General features: G+C 46.9%; 1 protein-coding gene across 5 annotated transcripts in view; it reads left to right on the top strand.

The window, feature by feature from the left end:
- The window catches only part of ZHX2 (zinc fingers and homeoboxes 2), a 161,432-nt gene that overhangs the window by 80,075 nt on the left and 62,660 nt on the right, over window positions 1-18,697 (top strand). The gene's annotated exons all lie outside the window — the stretch shown is intronic.

Genomic DNA, 18,697 nt, shown 5'->3' with positions numbered 1-18,697 from the left:
ATGTAGGGGAAAGCCCTGCTGCCACCCTAAAAATCATCTAAAACTGCTGCTTCCCCAAGCATCTAGCCCCTTCAGCCAACAGGAACGTTATTTTAGAGCTGGGGTCCCCAGCTTCTGGGCCACGGACCTGTACCTCCTGTCAGATCAGTGGTGACATTAGATCAGGAACAACGTACAAAATAAACAGGGTTTCCCTGGTGACTCGGTGGTAAAAAACCCTCCTGCAACGCAGGAGACACAGGTTCAGTCCCTGGACTGGGACGTCCCCTGGAGGAGGTAACGGACAACCCACTGCAGTATTCTTGCCCGGAGAATCCCATGGACAGAGAAGCCTGGTGGGTTACGGTCTGTGGGGTCGCAGAGTCGGGCACGACTCAGCGACTAAGCACACTTGCACGCACAATAAGTGTAACGTGCTTTAATCATCCCAAAGCCATTCCCACCCACTCAGTTCGTGGAAAAATTGTCTTCCATGAAACCAGTCCCTGGTGCCAAAAAGGATGTTGACCACTGCTTTAGAGAATCCCTGAGCTCATGCCCCTAGGACCAACAGGAAAAAAAAAACCCTACTCCAGCTAAAGGTCGAGTTCATTGAACCCAATGACTCAGAAGGCAGTAACATCATCCAGCACTTAAGAAACACTGAATGAATCACGTGCCCAAATTCCTCTGGTTCAGATGTAATATTGCTGCCAGTTTCATTTGCCAGGCCTGTGAGTGTTACTAAAAGGATCCACACTGAGCACTTAGGCCCCTCCACCCGTACCCGACACCTCTCCCATCTATAAAGCTTTCTGAGCACCTTGACAGCAGAGTCTTTCAACTCATGAAGGGTAGTTAGAGCACAGATGAGTGCCTGTGTTCCACACATAAGAAAACAAAGGCTGCAGCTGTTAAATTTTGGCAAAAGAGATCAAGGCCGACACTGACTAAAGCTGTTTCTCTGTGTTCAATCAAAATCATGGGTCCAGATTTCTGTTCCACCATTTACTGTCTGTGTTGGCGTTAGTGGTAAAGAACCCAGCTGCCATTGTAGGAGACGTAAGAGACGAGGGTTCAATCCCTGGATCAGGAAGATCCCCTGGAGAAGGCAATGGCAACCCACTTTAATATTCTTGCCTGGAGAGTTCCATGGACAGAGGAGCCTCACAGGCTACTAGTCCATGGGATCACAGAGAGTCAGACGCGATGGAAGTGATTTTAGCACAACCTTGGGGAAGTTACTTTCCTTTTCCGTGCCTCTGTTTGCACCTCTGTAAAATGGGGATATAGTGATTACCTTTTAGATAATAGTGATTACCTTGTTCTGAGAATTAAGTAGTTAATCCATATCCTGCGCTTAGAACCACAGTACCTGAAGCACACAGGAAGCCTGTGATAAATACTGCATCTTGCTATTACTATGTGCATGTTGAGTAATCATTATTGGAAATGAAGTGAAGCTTAGTAAATGTAGTTTGGAGACAAAATCCTTAGGGGGCATGGGAGTGGAATCACAAAAGACGGCTGGTGTGATGAGCACATTCCGGAGTCCACTGGGATAGGTGACTTGCCCACAGTCATCCTGCTAGAGAGAGGCCACGTGGGAAGTAGGAGCCAGTTTCCCTCACCCCAAAATCAGGATCCTTTCTGCTTGTCCACAGTTCCTGAGAAGGGGCTTCTGCCCCATCCCTAAGTCCCTTCCTACCACTCTGTAACTTACCATGAGAAAAATGTCTGTATTCACATATCTAATGGAAACCTCCCTGAGCTCCTTAAACCTTCCAGCCAGCAGATTCAATGGTGCTGAGAACCTATGTTTACAGTGACCATGCAGAAAGGAGATAGTCTGTATGGAAGAATACTTAATTAAGCACTGCTGCTGCTAAGTCGCTTCAGTCGTGTCCGACTCTGTGCAACCCCATAGATGGCAGCCCACCAGGCTCTCCTGTCCCTGGGATTCTCCAGGCAAGAACACTGGAGTGGGTTGCCGTTTCCTTCTCCAATGCATGAAAGTGAAAAGTGAAAGTGAAGTTGCTCAGTTGTGTCCGACTCTTAGCGACCCCAGGGACTTCAGCCCACCAGGCTCCTCCATCCATGGGATTTTCCAGGCAAGAGTGCTGGAGTGGGGTGCCATTGCCCTCTCTGTAATTAAGCACTATTGAGCACTAGGTTTAATGAAATCAATCTCCCTCTCTGCTCCCATGCCCCCTTCAAACTAGAAGCCTGTTGAAACCCTTAACTGGAAGTTCTGATTTGAGCCGTTTCTAATCAGACTCAAAATTGCTAGCTTGTTGTCTTAATCTGCTCCCAAGATATCAGGCTTCCGTGTGTGATTCATCTTTCCTTTCCTTGGACACTTTTCAGACACAGACAATCATTGCACTACGGCTTATCCTGTTGTGGTTATTGTTCCCTGAAAGGAGTGAGTGGAAACAGTAACTTTCCTTGCATATTTCTTCAAGCACCCACACAGCCCTCTTTTTAATTCCAAAGCCAAGGTTTTTTTTTTTTTGCAACCACTGAGAACAAGGTCCTTTGTTCCACCCTCAAGAATCTTCATTAAAAAAAAAAAAATCTTCATTAATTTTTTTAAACTTTCTTTCTTCCCTTTTCTGAAGGGTGGTGACCTGCCCCAAGTTGTGAAATAATGACAGTATGCAAAACTGGACCTTGGGTCCCCTAGCATTTCTCCCTTCCCTCCCAAGTCCTGGGGTGCCTGCCTCTTCCTGAAGCCCACTTCTGCCACCCTGGTCCAGCCCTTGGGACTGGCCAGGCGGGGCCTGAGTGAAACTGCAGCGCTGTTGTGTTGGGGTGCGATGGCCATGCTGAACGAAGCCTGGCCCTCGTGGGAGGAGTGGTAGTGGGAACACTGAGAAAACTCAAGGAACCAGAAGCAAGCAGCGGAAACCCTGGGTGCAGGTGGCCATGCAAATTCAGCACATAACGGGGGGTTGGGGGGGTACCTACATTGGGCCTAACACCTGTGCTTTTTTTTCTTTTTCTCTTCTCTTTTTTTGATCAAAGCATAGTTGATTTACAATATTGTGTTAGTTTCAGGTGTGTGCAGGGTTTTCTGCATGACCGTGTGCTTTTCTGATCCTTACATGGCCTACCTGTGATTCTTCCTATTTCCACTTAAAGACACCCCTTCAATTATAGAGGCAAGGATGGTAGACAGAGGGGTAACAATACTGCAGAAAAACAAAAAAACACAGAACCACTGGAGCTGGGGGTGATATGATCTGGGTGAGATTTTTCAGTATTTCCCTCAAGTGAAGTGACAGTCGTATCCAACTCTTTGTGACCCCATGGACTGCAGCCCACCAGGCTCCTCTGTCTATGGGATTCTCCAGGCAAGAATACTGGAGTGGGTTGCCATTTCCTGAAGCAGCATAGAATTGTTGGAAAACAGACACCAGAACAGGAGAGCAGGCAGAGGGGCGATGGCAGCTTGAACCAGGATGGAAAGCAGTGGGAAGCAGTCAGATTTCAGGGTATATTTTGGAGAAAGAGACAATGGGTGCTGCTGATGAATAGGCTGGGGTGAGGGGAAGGGTGTGTTCTCGCCTGCCTGGACTCCACTGCTGAGACCTCGCTGGCTCACGAAGATGTCACCGGATTGCAGTCAGGAGACAGGCCTGAGCTGTGAGCAGTATGGTACTTGGCAAGTCAGGGACAGCGTCACATCACCGAGATGTTGAATTTGTCATTTCCAGAGGAAACACCCAGAGGCCTGTCTGCACAGTGACAGCATGTGGCTATGATTCACGCAAACACACCCAATAAGAATGAAATACAGAGGCCATCAGGAGGCCGAGGCATCTTTGTCCTGCTCAGTAAAGGAAGGGCCCCTCTTAGGAGGTGCAGTGTCTCATTGGAGGCTTGGAGTGGCATTGAAAGTCTTCATCGTAGCAGCCCTGACAATAACAACATATTTTAAACAGTGCTTTTCAGCAGTGGGAGGAGGCAGGGCAGCTTTGTCCCCACAGAGGACGTAGGCAAGGTCTGCAGACATGGTCAGTTGTCACAGCTGGAGGGGGTGCTCCTGGCGTCTACTGGGTGAAGGATTTCAGCATGCTGCTGAACACCCTACAACACACAGGATGTCCCCCTCAACAGAGTTAGCTGACCTAAGTGTCAACTGTGCCAAAGCTCAGAAATCCTGATTTTTTTTCTCAGTTGGAATAACATGATTTCTTTTATTTCTTGTATTTTATTGAAGTGCAGTTGATTTACAGTGTTGTGTTAATTTCAGGTGTACAGCAAAGGGATTCAGATTTTATGTATTTTTTCTTTTACAGATCCTTTCCCTTATAGATTATAATAACATATTGAGTACATATCCCTGTGCTATAAAGTAGGTACTTACTGGTTATATATCTTATATATAGCATGTATACGTTAAGCCCCAATTCCTAATTTATCCCTCCCCCCTTCCCCTTTGATAACCATAAGTTCATTTTCTATGTTTGTGGGTCTTCTACTAGTTTACTAGTAGAAGTTAATTTGTATCATTTTCTTTGAGATTCTATGTATAAGCGATAGCATATGACATTTGTCTTTCTCTGATTTACATAGTATGACAATCTCTAGGTCCATCCGTGTTGTTCCAAATGGCATTATTTCATTCTTCTTCATGGTTGTTTAGTATTCCATTGCAGGTGTGTGTGTCTGAGTGACATCTTCTTTATCCGTTCACCTGTTGACGGACATTGAGTTTGCTCCCATGTCTTGGCTGCGGTGAATAGTGAACAGTTAATAGTACTGCAGTGAACACTGAGGTGCATGTATCTTTTGATGAGATGCAATGAACACTGAGGTGCATGAATTATGGGAGAAACCCTAATTTTAAATATAGATATCCCACACTGGGGGGAAATGGTTAACCCTATTCAGGCCTGTTGCAAAATCCCGTGGTTCAGAGCATCGGCTTTGTGGCCTGGTGGGCTCTGCTGGTGTCTACACCTGACACAGGAGTTTCTTGCTCTATATACTTGGAAGGCATCGATGAAGAGTTAAGTATGCATACATTTATAGCAGCATGTCTGAAAGGCTGCCAGTTTCAGGGAAATATTTCTTTTAATTAAAATACACAAAAATGCCTTTAAAAGTTAAGCAACATGTGCCAAAGATTGGAAGCCACTGAAATGGTGTTCTGTAGGTACCTATCCACACAGTGGGGTGTTACTCAGTCACCCAAGGAAATGAGCTCTCAGGCCGAGAAAACACGTGGAGGAACCTTAAATGCATCTTAGTAAGTAAAAGAAGACAACCCAGCGTGCTTCCGTATTGAATGAGGCCAGCTCTAGCACGTTCCGGTAAAGGCACGACTCCAGGACAGCAGGAAGGTCAGGGGTTGCCAGGGGGTGGCGGGGAGGGAGCACAGGGGATTTGTATGGTGGTGCCACTCCTCCGTATGAGGCTGTGATGGTGGACATGTGTCATCATAGATTTGTCAAAACCCATTAAATGAACAATACACAGCGTGAACCCTACTGTAAACTGGGGACTTCGGTTAATGATCAGTTTTGTTGGATCAATATCGGTTCATCAGTTGTGACAAACAAACCATATTAGTGCAGGATGTTAATAGTAGGAGAAACTAGAGGAAGAGAGGTGAGGAGGGATGTGGAAACTCTACTTTCTGCACATTTTTTTCTATAAAACTAAAACTGCCCTAAATATTACATACTTAGTCACTCAGTTGCATCCAGCTCTTTGCAGCTCCACAGCCTATAGTCCGTCAGGCTCCTCTGTCCGTGGCATTTTCCTGGCAAAAACTATTGGAACGGTTTGCCATTTTCTCCTCTAAGGGATCTTCCCAACCCAGGGACTGAACTGGTGTCACCTGCATTGAGGGCAGATTCTTTACCCCTGAGCCACTGGGGCACCCCTGCCCTGAATATTAGTCTCTGAATTTTTAAGTTAATTTGAGCAATATGATATATAACAGAATTAACAAAATTACTCATTCTAATAGCTAACACTTACTGAGTGCTTCCAAAGCAGCAAACACATCATAAAATTTTGTTGCTGTCATTATTGTGGGCGTGGCTCTAACAGAAGACCTGGGAAGGAACGGCAGCTCTCAAACAGCACTCACTCAGGTCCTAGAAGGTACAGTGTTGAGCCTTAGAGATTTGGTCCCCACCACAGCCCTAGGAAGAAGGTCCTAGCGTCATCTTCATTTTATAAGACAAGGAAATGGCCACTCAGAGAGGCTCAGTCGTGTGAGCTGTGTCACAGGGCACTGGAGGCGGGGTGCGACTCAGATCTAATTAACGGCTGGGCCCGTGAGCCTGATGTTGTGCTCTGCCGTTGTGCACGCATGTGTGTGTGTCGTGTGTTGTGTGTGTGAGAGAGAAATGGAAGAGAAATGGGGGTGATTGGTGAGTGTAACTGGATAGAAGGAAAGAGGACGGAAGAAATGCATCAGTAAATGAAAATATCCCTTCCCCTCTAGTAACAACCATTCTGTTTCTCCGTGTTTGTTTTCATTTGGTCTGGAAGGGTAGCAGGGTAAAGGGATCAGTTGTAGGGTGATGAATGGAAACTAAAATTTTAGTAGTGAGCACCCTGTAGTATATGCAGAAATGGAAACATGATAATGTTGTACACATGAAACCTATATGATGTTATAAACCAGTGTTGTCTTCGTTTTAAAAAAAGAAAACACACAAATGAAAGAGAGGGGGGAAGAAAGAAGGTGTCAGAACAAGACAGAGGAAAAGGGCAAGGAGCCACATTTTTTGGAGCTGCCTGGAGCTGGTGGCCTGGGCTCAGGAAGGTTTTTCCCAGCGTCCCCTGTCCACAGCCCCCGCCCTGTGTCTGGGTCTCTTCCTGTGGGCGTTGCCACCCTCTACCCCTCTTGCCCACCAGAGTTCATCACGGGGTAGTGTGCAGCAGTGACCCAGGCCAACCAGTGTTTCCCTCGGGCCCTGGCCAGCCTGATAGCTGAAGCCAGCCTCCGTCCTGGGTGGTCCTGGATTGCTTCTCTCGCCCAAAGTTGCATGGCGGGTTCCCAGCCAGCTGCAGAAGTCCCCCCCTCCACCCCCGCTTCTCCAGAGGCGGTCTCCGTTCAAAGGGGAATATGAGGACCTGGCAGCAGCCATCACACTCTTAAATGAGCATGAGCAACCCAGGATCCCAAAGAGCCGCCTCCAGCCCCGCAGACAGCATCAATGCCTGCTGCTTTCAGAGACCAGAAACAGCCACTTGCCTCTTTCAGAAGGTGCGAGAGTGAATTGTCCTGAGGACTCCCTCCAGCTGCCCCACCTTGCATCTTCCCATCCTTTATAAGGTGATGTCATGCATGGGAGGCAAAGTGGCATTCCTCTCTCTCAAGCCACTTTCTCGGTTCTGCCTCATCTCCTTTTTTTTAATCCATCTTAGTTATCTTGACCCTAGTCCTCCACTCACTCACAGAGAAACCCACATGAGGGCCTGGATGTCGTCCTGGTCATTTCTGGTCCTCTCTGTGTCTGGAACCGTGCCTAACACAGAGAGTGTCCTCAAGAAGTGCTTGAATGGCACTGCTCTGAATGAGTTAATGGCACTACTTTGAGTCTCAACCAAGGGCAGAAAATCCAGAGAGGCATTTTTTTCATCCATTCCAGAAGATTTCATATTCTTGTTGTTCAGTCGCTCAGTCGTGTCCAACTCTTGGCAACCCCATGGACTGCAGCACTCCAGGCTTCCCCATCCTTCATTATTTCCCAGAGCTTGCTCAAACTCATGTCCGTTGAGTTAATGATGCCATCCAACCATCTCATCCTCTGTTGTCCCCTTCTCCTGCCCTCAATCTCTCCCAACATCAGAGTCTTTTCCAATGAGTCCGCTCTTCGCATCAGGTGGCCAAAGTACTGGAGCTTCAGCATCTGTCCTTCATTCTCATATTGTCTTTCAACACCCCCACATTGATTTCTCTCATCCCTCTCCCCAGGGCCATCACCAAGAGCTGCATTAAATGACAGTTCATGTTGACACGTGTCTCCCTGTTGCCCTCCCCTGTCTCGTTAAAGGGAACACACAGGTGGGGGCAGACTGAAGAGCCAAAGTAATCGCATCACAGGGGAGGTGTGAGCCCTGGCAAGGACATTTGCAATTATATTAGGTGGGGAAAGGCGCTTTCAGAGGAAGGGACACCTGGGGGTGAGGCTTCTGCAGGGGAGCTGGCTTCTCTTCAGAGGCGCTGCAGGAGATGGTTGCTGAGCTGCGCAGGAAGAGGGTGTGGCCGCCGGGATTACTTCCAGCATAATTGGCTTTGCATGGCTCATGTATCAGCAATCAATTTCTGTATTTCCTTTTACAGTTGGAATTCATAAACAAATCTGTGTATTCTCACCCTGTAGCATTTTTTTTTCCTGCTTCTTTCTGCTGTTTTGCTGTTCATCTCACTAGCACCTAGACTCCTTATGTCTCCTGTATGGACCAGATATTTCATACCTGGTGGCTCAAATGGTAAAGAATCTGCCTACAATCAGGAGACCTGGGTTCAATCCCTGGGTCGGGAAGATCTCCTGGAGAAGGGCATGACAACCCACTCCAGTATTCTTGCCTAAAAAATCCCATGGACAGAGGAGCCTGGCAGGCTACAGTCCATGGGGTCACAAAGAGTCAGACCTGACTGAATAACTAACACACACACACACATAACATGTTCAGGATGCTAGATGTTGAGCAACAAGGGAGTAAGGTGGGTGCCCTTTAGGTGCCCACAATCTAGCAGCCAGGCAGTTTTGAGATTGTGTGAAAAATGCTCCAACCAGTGTATGTGGCACCCCAGTACTCTTGCCTGGAAAATCCCATGGACAGAGGAGCCTGGTAGGCTGCAGTCCACGGGGTCGCTGAGGGTCGTATTCGACTGAGCGACTTCACTTTCACTTTTCACTTTCATGTGTTGGAGAAGGAAATGGCAACCCACTCCAGTGTTCTTGCCTGGAGAATCCCAGGGACGGGGGGGCCTGGTGGGCTGCCTTCTATGGGGTCGCACAGAGTCAGACACAACTGAAGTGACTTAGCAGTAGCAGCAGTGTATACATAGAGGAGAGTCTTCTGCAGTGTGACCATCAGGACCATCTTTAAAAATCTCCCATCAGATCCCAGGAAGATCCTCAGTCCTCCCACCTGCCAAGTCAGACCCTCCTCCAAAGAATAAGCTTTATTAAGAGTTTCAATCAGCTCACTCTTAATTTTTCTCTCTCCTGCAATCAGTGAGTCATCAGGCTGTAATTCATTAGGATTACTCTTATCGTCAGTAAGAGCACAGCTGGGCTCTCAGTGTCTCGGCCAGAGCTCTCTGCAGACAGGAGGGGCCAATGGTGAATGCAGGGGTGGGGGGCCCACCCTACCAGGTCCTGGGATGCCCCCTCGAAGGAGGAGGACTCAGGAGGGAGGCAGAAACACTCACCAGTCTGGATCCGAAGCCCAATTCCCACAGCTCTTGTATAGCTCTTTTCTATGGCCCTTTTATTGAAGGTAGAATTTTTATTAAAATGGATGAGCTCTTCTCTAAGAATTCTTTGACTCTCTGCCCTCTTCTCTGGTTTCCCTTTGCATCAAATGGGCATAGCCAGACCTATTTCATGGGATTCTGGGGAGGATAAATCAAGATAATGAATATGAACGCCTGTGACACAATGATGGAGGTGATGGCATGTTTTGAGCACTTGTTCTCCATTTTATGCACTGTGCATTCAGAGTCTCGTTTAATTCCTACAGAAACACTGTGGGGCTTTTTTGGTTCATTTATCTATCCATGCTTTTAAAAAAGCATTTATTGGGCATCTACTATGGCCAAATATTAGGCAACTGGGGATCTAGACATGAATAGGCAAAGTCGCTGCATGCATGCATGCTAAGTCACTTCAGTCGTGTCTGACTCTTTGTGACACCATGGACTGCAGCCCGCCAGGCTCCTCTGTCCATGGGATTCTCCAGGCAAGAATACTGGAGTAGGTTGCCATGTCCTCCTCCAGGGGATCTTCCTGACCCAGGGACTGAACCCAAGTCTCTTTCTATTTCCTGAATTGGCAGGTGGCCTCTTTACCACTAGCGCCACCTGTTACACCATTTTATAGACCAGGACACCAAGACTCAGAGACAGTTAGTCACTTGGGCAGGGTCGCAGCACCACTTGGCTGGCTCTGAAGCCAGTCCCTGCTCTGCTGTGAGGGACTATCTCCCCAGGTCTGAGCACAGTGCTAGGAAAGGAGAGAATTTTGTTTATGTCTGAAGCTTCCTTCCACCCTCCCCCGGCTTTGTGTAGATTTGATTACAGGACATCAAGGAGAGGACTGCCTTGGGATTAGGAGTTAATGGGTGTGACCTCAGGGAAGTTGTTTAACCCCTCTGAGTCTGTTTCCATGGCAGTGAGTTGGAGAGGAAATTAACAAGGTTGGATGGCCTTTCAAATAGTCAGCATATGGGAACATGCTTTAAAACCTGATGTCCTGGGACTTCCCTGGTGACTCAGTGGTTAAAAATCCACCTGCCAATTCAGGGGAAAGGGTTCGATCCCTGGTCCAGGAAGATCCCACAAGGCAGCTAAGCCCGTGCACCCTAGAGCCTATGCTCCACAATGAGAGAGTAGCCCCTGCTTCCCGCAACTAGATAAAGCCCACACGTGTTAATGAAGACCCAGTGCAGCCAAAAATAAATGAATAGATTTTAAAATCCACTGGTTATATCACCTTCAGCAAGTTACTGACCTCACTGTGCCTCAGTTTTGTCATCTATGAAATGAGAATAATACAGTACATACTGAGAGGGTTGTTCACTAGAATTAAGTAATCTTGTTCCAGTGGTAACCATTGTGACTCCCTGCTGTCCAGCACCATAGCTTTATTCTTTCCTTCAAAAGTGCAGCAAAACCCTGATATTCTGAGATGGTCCTAATGATTACATTTCTTACTCTGAAAATCAAGTCTATTGTTTCTGGAAAACGTCATGTCCCACTATTCAGTGTGGGGTTTATATCCTTCAGACTGGGAGGTTTTTATTTTGTCTGTTTGTTTTGTTTTTTTTTAATGTGACATTTAGAAATTTAATGGAGCAATTTCATTTCCATTGACTGAAGTAGATTGTTGAAAGAACAAGAAAGCTAAAGAGCAGGTTCTCATTCCAGGACACAGCCTCATACATGAAGTGATTTTTGTGTTTTCCTGACAAAGAACTAAGACTTTGTTTTTCCTTCAGGCTAATCAGTGGTGAAACCCCCTGTCTCAAACCCAAGTCAATTCTGTTTAACCAGAACAACTGGGAGTATGGAGCAGGAGATGACCAGTCTAGATGCGGGGACAAGCCCCATCTCTGCGCAGAGGACAGGCTGGGTGCTCTTGCCAGGTGTGGTGGTCAAGTTTGCAAGGCCACGTTTGGGCTTTTTTGAGATCTCAGGTTGCTCAACCTGGAAGCCTAAACTCATGAAATGTCGTGGCTGCCCATCCTCTTCAAGTGAACAGTATATTTCAAGACCTTCATTCCAAGGGACGGCAGCGATGGGTGCCCACTGACTTGTCTGCACTGTGATGACAAGCCACCATGTACTCAGCAGCTCCATGCATGTGACAAGCCCTTCCCAGGCACTTCCTGTCGCCATCCCCAGTTGTTATCAGAAATGCATTTTACAGATGAGGAAACTGAAGCTCAGAGAGAGGGCGTGGCTCACCCAAGGCCACACAGCTATGAAGTTAGCAAGCCAGGTCCTTTTTATTCCAAAGCTCTTTTCATTCTGGTAAATAATCAAGAAAACTTAAAAATGGGACATGAGGAAACAGTAGAAAAAGCCTGAGGAATAGGTGACGATGGTGGTGGTAGTGGTTAACCATCAGCAGAAAAATGCTACTGTCCATCGTGGTAATAGTGATGTTACTAACTATTCATTTTTAGAAAAGGATCTAAAAATGGATGAAAAGATACTTAATCAATTCTTTTGAAAAGAGTGGAGTTTGTAGGCTTGAATTCCCAATGTCAAAGGCAGAACTGAGCCTGATCAACCTGCTTCTGGATTTTTTTCCTCCCTGCCTTCTTGCATCACAGGCTGCACACTGTAGGCCATTTTTTGCTTCTAGTCTAAATAGGACTAAATGAACCCAATCTGTCCTGCCCACAGAAAAATGAGAGCAGCTGACTCTTATTTAGCGCTCTGTGTGCCAAGCCCTCTTCTCTGCACTTTCTGATCTTAACTCCCTTAAAGCTGCACAAGGATCTTGTGGGACAGACCCCCGTATCGTGATCTTTTTTCAGAGATGAGAAAATCGAGGTACAGGGGAGCCATGTCACTCATGGAGATGACTCCCTGGAGAGCGGCCAGGATGCGGGCCCAGGCAAGCTGGTCCTGCGACTACTCTACCCGCCCCGGCCCAGTAGGACCTGTTCCCAGCCTCGTTCTTCCAGTTGAGCAGTGGTTTTGCACAGACTTGTCCAGTACTCCATGGATCAGGTCACCATTTTACAGAAGTCCTGGGTGTCCAGGGTTAGGGGGTTCCATCCACAGAACAGCCTGTACCTGTACCAGCTCAGCACACCTGTACCAAATCCCTATTGGGTCCAAAGTACCAAACCCTATGACTGCAGGTTCTCAGCTACACCCTCATGGAATTCCAGATTCCCAGAGGGCTGGAGGGCTGGAGGGCTGGGAGCATCTTGGATATTTCTATCTTCCCTGCCCTGAGCTACAGTCTTCCTGTATCTCCTACATGGACCCTCTCATCTGCCTCTTAACCCTCTCCCACAGCACTGAGAGCTCTTCTCCTTAATGTACTTTTTTTTTTAATTGCAGTATAGTTGCAATCCACACCAGTATTCTTGCCCGGGAAATCCTATGGACAGAGGAGCCTAGCAGGTTACAGTCCGTGGGATCTCGAGAACCAGACACAACTTAGCGAGTAAACCACCAGCCACCACCGTAGTTGCTTCTAGGCTTCCCAGGTGGCAGAGTAGTAAAGAATCCACCTCCCGATGCAAGAGACACAGGAAACGCAGGTTCCATCCCTGGATTGGGAAGATCTCATGGAGTAGAAAATGGTACCCCACTCCAATAGTCTTGCCTGGAAAATTCCATGCATAAAAGAGCCTGGCAGGCTATAGTCCATGGAGTCACAAAGAGCTGGACACGACTGAGCGACTAAGCATACATTACACCCATGGTTGCTTTACAGTGCTGTGTTGGTTTCTGAAATACAACAACGTGAATCAGCTATAAGTATACACACATCTCCCCTCTCTTGGACCTCCCTCCCCAGACTCCTGACATACATTTGCACTGCTTTTCTTCCCCACTCCTGCTCAACGGGAGTAAGAATTTTCCCTCAACACATGGAACCTAGTTGTTAACTATTTGTTCATATCCTGCCTTGTCTTTCTTATTGGAGCCAAACAGGCATGGTTTCCAATAGCACAAAGAGAGGAGCTGCTTAAATAACAAGGCTTATGAGGCTGGAGCAAGAGGGTGTCCATTTATGGCCTCATTCAGAACCACTCCTGTCTGAGTCCCCGAAGAGAAATGCTCTCACATGTTTTCTTTTTCTCTGTCTGCATCCGTCTTACCTGAGTCTAGAATGTGATGTCTTTCCCTCTTCTTAACCCAATTCCACAGTCACACCTCCCATGGCACTTCCCCATCTCCTGACTTACATGGAAAATCAATGTATTTCAAGTAGGAAATGACGAAGGCAAAGAGCTTTCACCTGAGGTGGAAATTATGCCGCCAGCTTGATGCAAATTGGAGGGAAAGACAAAAATAAAGTGGTGTTAGGTAGTACAGGCGCACTCATAATTCCATGCAGTAATTGCTGCGTTTGTAGCAAGGTGGGCTGGGCGCAGAGCCCAGATAAAACTAACGTTGTATCAAGTTTAGGCTTTTCAGGAAAAGATGTTGGTGAAAAACAGTGGATATTTGTTTAGATTTTTTGCAGAGACATGAATTGTTTTGTAGCCTTCAGTGTATCAGGCTTTTCCCTCTGTCCCCCACCCCCTAAAAAGCAGGGGGAACTCTGAGAACAGAAAGATGATCGTGGAGACCAGTTTACGGTTGGAGCATAACTTCTGCTCATCACACATGTGGGTTCCAATTTCTGAGGCTCAAATGTATTGGTCCTTCATTTTGTCCCCGTGCTGGGTTTAAGTTGGTTGTTTTCAAAGGCTCATAGATGGGAGCTGGCAGCTGTGGGTGAGGCCACAATGTCACCATCAGGGGCATATGCCATTGCCCACTCTGTTCCTCCACCTCCAGGAAGGATCAGGGGTTGTCATCCATGCCTGAAAAGGAGGTTCCAAATGAAGAGCCATGCATGTCTGCCTTACAGAGCTTGCAGGCGCTGTTATCAGCATTCTCCTGGCAGACAGTAATTGCTCTGCCATAAGGCACTGCCTCTTACATGTACCGCATGCTGATTTTAAGTGACCTGGATGGATATTGATCATTTTCGTGGTTAGGTATATATTCTCAAGAGTAATAGGAAAAAAGATAACCTGTGTTATGTTGTAACCTGTTGTGATACGTATTACTGCTTAGAATGATGCTAGACTTTGCAAAACAATTTCTTTTATTAAGAAAAGAGAATGGGTGGGATTTGTCCACGGCATAACTCAGGACAGTGTGGTGCAGATGACTGAAGTTAAAGGAACCACACTCGAATGTGAGCATTTTTAGTTAACTTTTTAAAAACCACCATGCATATGGTCTTGTCTGCCACACTCCTCCCCCACCCCCCAATTTATCTCCCCTATTTCTGGAAGAATGAAAGAAAAATGTCAGTGTGCACACAAATGACTTTGGGGTATCCTAAAACCATAGATCCCTCATATTCTCACCAAGAGAGCCTAATACAGTGGGTTTGAGGGAGGCCCTGGAATCTGCGTTTTAATAAGCTTCCCTGGTGGCTTCATAGTAGGAGGTCCTTAGGACCTTACTTCTCAAAGCACTGCCTCAGAATATGTGCCCAAACAAAGCTTTGGCATAGAAGGCGCCCTTCTATTTTTTCCCCAGTGATTGATGCCTGCTCTCTGGGAATAAAGTCTCATAAAACCTAATTTAATTGTTGAGTAGTGCTTCCTCTTTAGAACCTCTTGTACATGCAGGGTGGGGGGCCGCTTGTCTCACTGGGATTTGTCAACCTCAGCACTATTGACATTTGGAGCTGGCTAACTCTTGGTCACGATGGATCATCCTCACACATTGTAGGGTGAAGCAGTGCCCTCCCTGGCCTCTACCCTCTAGATACCAGTAGTGCCCTCCAACCCACGCTGTTGTGACAGCCAAAAACATCTTCAGATGTTGTCAGACATCCTCCGGGGGGACAGATGCATCCACGGGGAGAACCACTGGGTTATGCTGGTCCCTTCATCCCACTTTGATAAGCCTTTCAAGTCACCACTGGACTCAGAAAACGGTGCTAAAAATGCATTTGCCAGCCTCCTGTTTCGAGGATCCAAGTTACTTGAAAACGCAGGTCCCCAGATGGAAAAAGTCTGCTCCAGTAGAAATTATTCATAGCTCTATACCCCCTTGAATTTGTATTCTGTGCATGAAACAAAATGAGAAGCCTGCAGCCTGGCATCAACCTACTTTAGATCAGCTGCAAATTCAAGGGACTTCGTGAACTCAGAATATAGCTGGGACAGGGCAGGTGGCCAGTGGACTGCCCTCCCAAGGGAATCCAAAGGATCCAACATGTGTTTCAGCCTTACTGTGTGCCTGCACTATGGTAGCTGGTAAGGATACAAACATGAATGAGATGGAGCTCTGTCCCTAGAGAGGCTTAGGTCTATTAGGAGACAAGCATGACATAATGGTCCTTTGCCACGTGGCCTAGCCTCAGATCCAACTCTGCTCATACTAGCTGTGTGACTGTGGGCAAATTACATGGTCTCCCTGTGCCTCTGTTTCCTCAGAGGTAGAAAGGGGACCTACCTCAGGCGGTTGTTAGAAATGGTACGTACATCACGCAGTTGTTTGGAGGGTTCATACATCTAAGGCTTTCCAAACAATGCCTGGCATGTAGAAAAGGCTGTTAGAAAGCCCAGTGGTGGGCTTCTCTGGTAGTTCAGTGGTAAAGAATCTGCCTGCCAATGCAGAGGACATGGGTTTGATCCCTGGTCTGGAAAGATCCCACACGCTGTGGGGCATCTACTGAGCCCATGAACCTAAAGCCTGTGCTCTGCAACGAAAGAAGCCAGCGAACCTCAACTAGAGAGTAGCCCCTGCTACTCTGGTTGTGGTGACAACTAGAGAAAGCCACACGCAGCAATAAAGACCCAGCACAGCCAAAAATTTTTTTAATTTAATTTTTAAAAGTTCAAAAATAAAATTATGTGTGTTAGTCACTCAGTTGTGTCTGACTTGTTATGATCCCATGGACTGTAATCTGCCAGCCTCCTCTGTCCATGGGATTTCCCAAGCAAGAATACTGGAGTGGGTTGCCATTTCCTTCTCCAGGGGATCCCCCTGACCCAGGGATCGAACCCAGGTCTCCTGCATTGCAGGGAGATTCTTTACCATCTGAGCCACCAGGGAAGCCCTATCTATCTAAACCCAAATTCAGTCTTGGATTAGGTAACTATCACCAGTGGATGGACCATGAACGTAACCAGTTTTCACCATGGCTGAGAGTCTGAGACGTAGTTAGCTCCAGCTCTTTGAAATGAGTGGTAGCAATAGGAATTAAATACAGACTTTCCTGTAGCTCAAACGGTAAAGAATCTGCCTGCAATACAGGAGACCAGGGTTCGATCCCTGGGTTGGGAAGTTCCTCTGGAGAAGGGACTGGCAATCCACTCCAGTATTCTTGCCTGGAGAATTCCATGGACAGAGAAGCCTGGTGGGCTACAGTCCATGGGGTGGCAAAGAGTCGGACTCGCCTGAATGACTGACACACAAGAGGAATTGAATAGAAGCCATTGGTTAAGTAAAGCTAGATAAGGAAGCTAAGAATTCAGCGAATGTTTACTGAGAGCGTACAGCTCAGGGATCTGTTACATTTACAACTGTGTTCAGTGCAGAATTCATGAGTAACTGAAGACAACCCAAGAGTCTAGCCATAGGGGAGTGGCGTATGCTACCTTCAGACAAGGAAATCTGGCCAGGAGGATAAGGATTACTCTTAACGTGTGGATGGGGAATGGTAACTGTGATACATGGTGACGTGAATAACGCAAGTTGCTAAATAATGCATCTGGTGCAATCCCTTTTGTGAAAAATAATCTCTGTGTGTGGGTGTGTTTGTGCTTGGGAAAAGGATAGACATCAAACCGTTAAAAGCAGTTAGCTCTGTAGGGGGGAGTGGAAATAGAGAAGCAGAAGTGGAGGATCATTTTCCCCTGAACACTCCTGTTATCATTTAGATTTTCAGAAAAATCAGATGTTGCTGGTGAAATTAAAAAATTCTAAAAAAAATTTTTTTTTAATTTAGCTGCATTGGATCTTAGTTGAGGCATGCAGAATCTTCATTGCAGCGCACGAGCTCCAAAGTATTCAGGCTTAGTTACCTCACCACATGTGGGATCTTAGTTCCCCTGCTGCTGCTGCTAAGTCGCTTCAGTTGTGTCCGACTCTGTGCGACCCCATAGACGGCAGCCCACCAGGCTCCTCTGTCCCTGGGATTCTCCAGGCAAGAACACTGGAGTGGGTTGCCATTTCCTTCTCCAATGCATGAAAGTGAAAAGTGAAAGTGAAGTCACTCAGTCCTGTCTGACTCTTAGCGACCCCATGGACTGCAGCCCACCAGGATCCTCCATCCAAGGGATTTCCCAGGCAAGAGTACTGGAGTGGGGTGCCATTGCCTTCTCCACTTAGTTCCCCTACCAGGGATCAAATGCATGTCCTCTGCAATGGACAGCAGATTCTTAACCGCTGGGCCTCCAAGGAAGTCCCAAAGAACTGAAGATGGTTTTAACTAAAAGGACAGAGCATGAAGGCTGCTCCCATCCTAGGGGTCTATCATCAACTTGCTTAAACCCTTCTTGGCCTCAATTTCCTCAAAATAGGAAACCTCCCAGGAGTGTTGGAAAAATGACAGACGTGCATTGAAACTGCCTGGCCTCTTCGTACGGATGCCCAGAGCTTGCACGTCAGGTCAGAGGATGTTTCCCCATAATGACACCCACCTCATAAGGGTGCTGTGAGAAGTAAATGAAATCAAAGCTGCATAAACATCTGGATCTTAAGTACTCAAAAGACATAGCTGAGTTAGTGCCTTATACCAAGCCTCCCCAGCGTAGAGCCCAGTGAAAGGCATCACCAAAGTATGGCATGGTTTTTTAATTCCAAACCAAACTAATTCAGGGACTTCCCTGATGGTCCAGTGGTTAAGACTTTGCCTTTCAATACAGGGGGTATAGGTTCTATCCCTGGTCAGGAAGCTGAGGATGGCCAAAAAAACCAAAACATAAAACAGAAGCAATATTATAACAAATTCAATAAAGACTTTTAAAATGGTCCTCATTTTTTTTTAATCTAAAAAAAAACCCACCAAACTAATTCTAATGCCTGTTGCTGCATTTCTCAAACAGACTCATTCTCCAGATAGTTTAGGGTCTCCCTGGCTAACAGCATGATGGGAGGACAGATGGCAAAAGGCGCAAGACCTCCCTCCATACTCGCCCTGTGACCATATAACTCCTTTCACAGATGGCGCGGGTTCTCCATGGGTGAAATTGGATGGCAGTCCTTCCCCCCTTGATCCTTCAGGGCTGTTGTGAACACAAATGAGACAGGAGT

The sequence above is a fragment of the Bison bison genome, unplaced genomic scaffold (assembly GCF_000754665.1).
Source record: "Bison bison bison isolate TAMUID 2011002044 unplaced genomic scaffold, Bison_UMD1.0 scf7180017864108, whole genome shotgun sequence".
In the NCBI taxonomy this organism is placed as follows: domain Eukaryota; kingdom Metazoa; phylum Chordata; class Mammalia; order Artiodactyla; family Bovidae; genus Bison; species Bison bison.
Note: the sequence above shows the minus strand (reverse complement) of the source record. Positions and strands in the feature narration are given on the sequence as shown.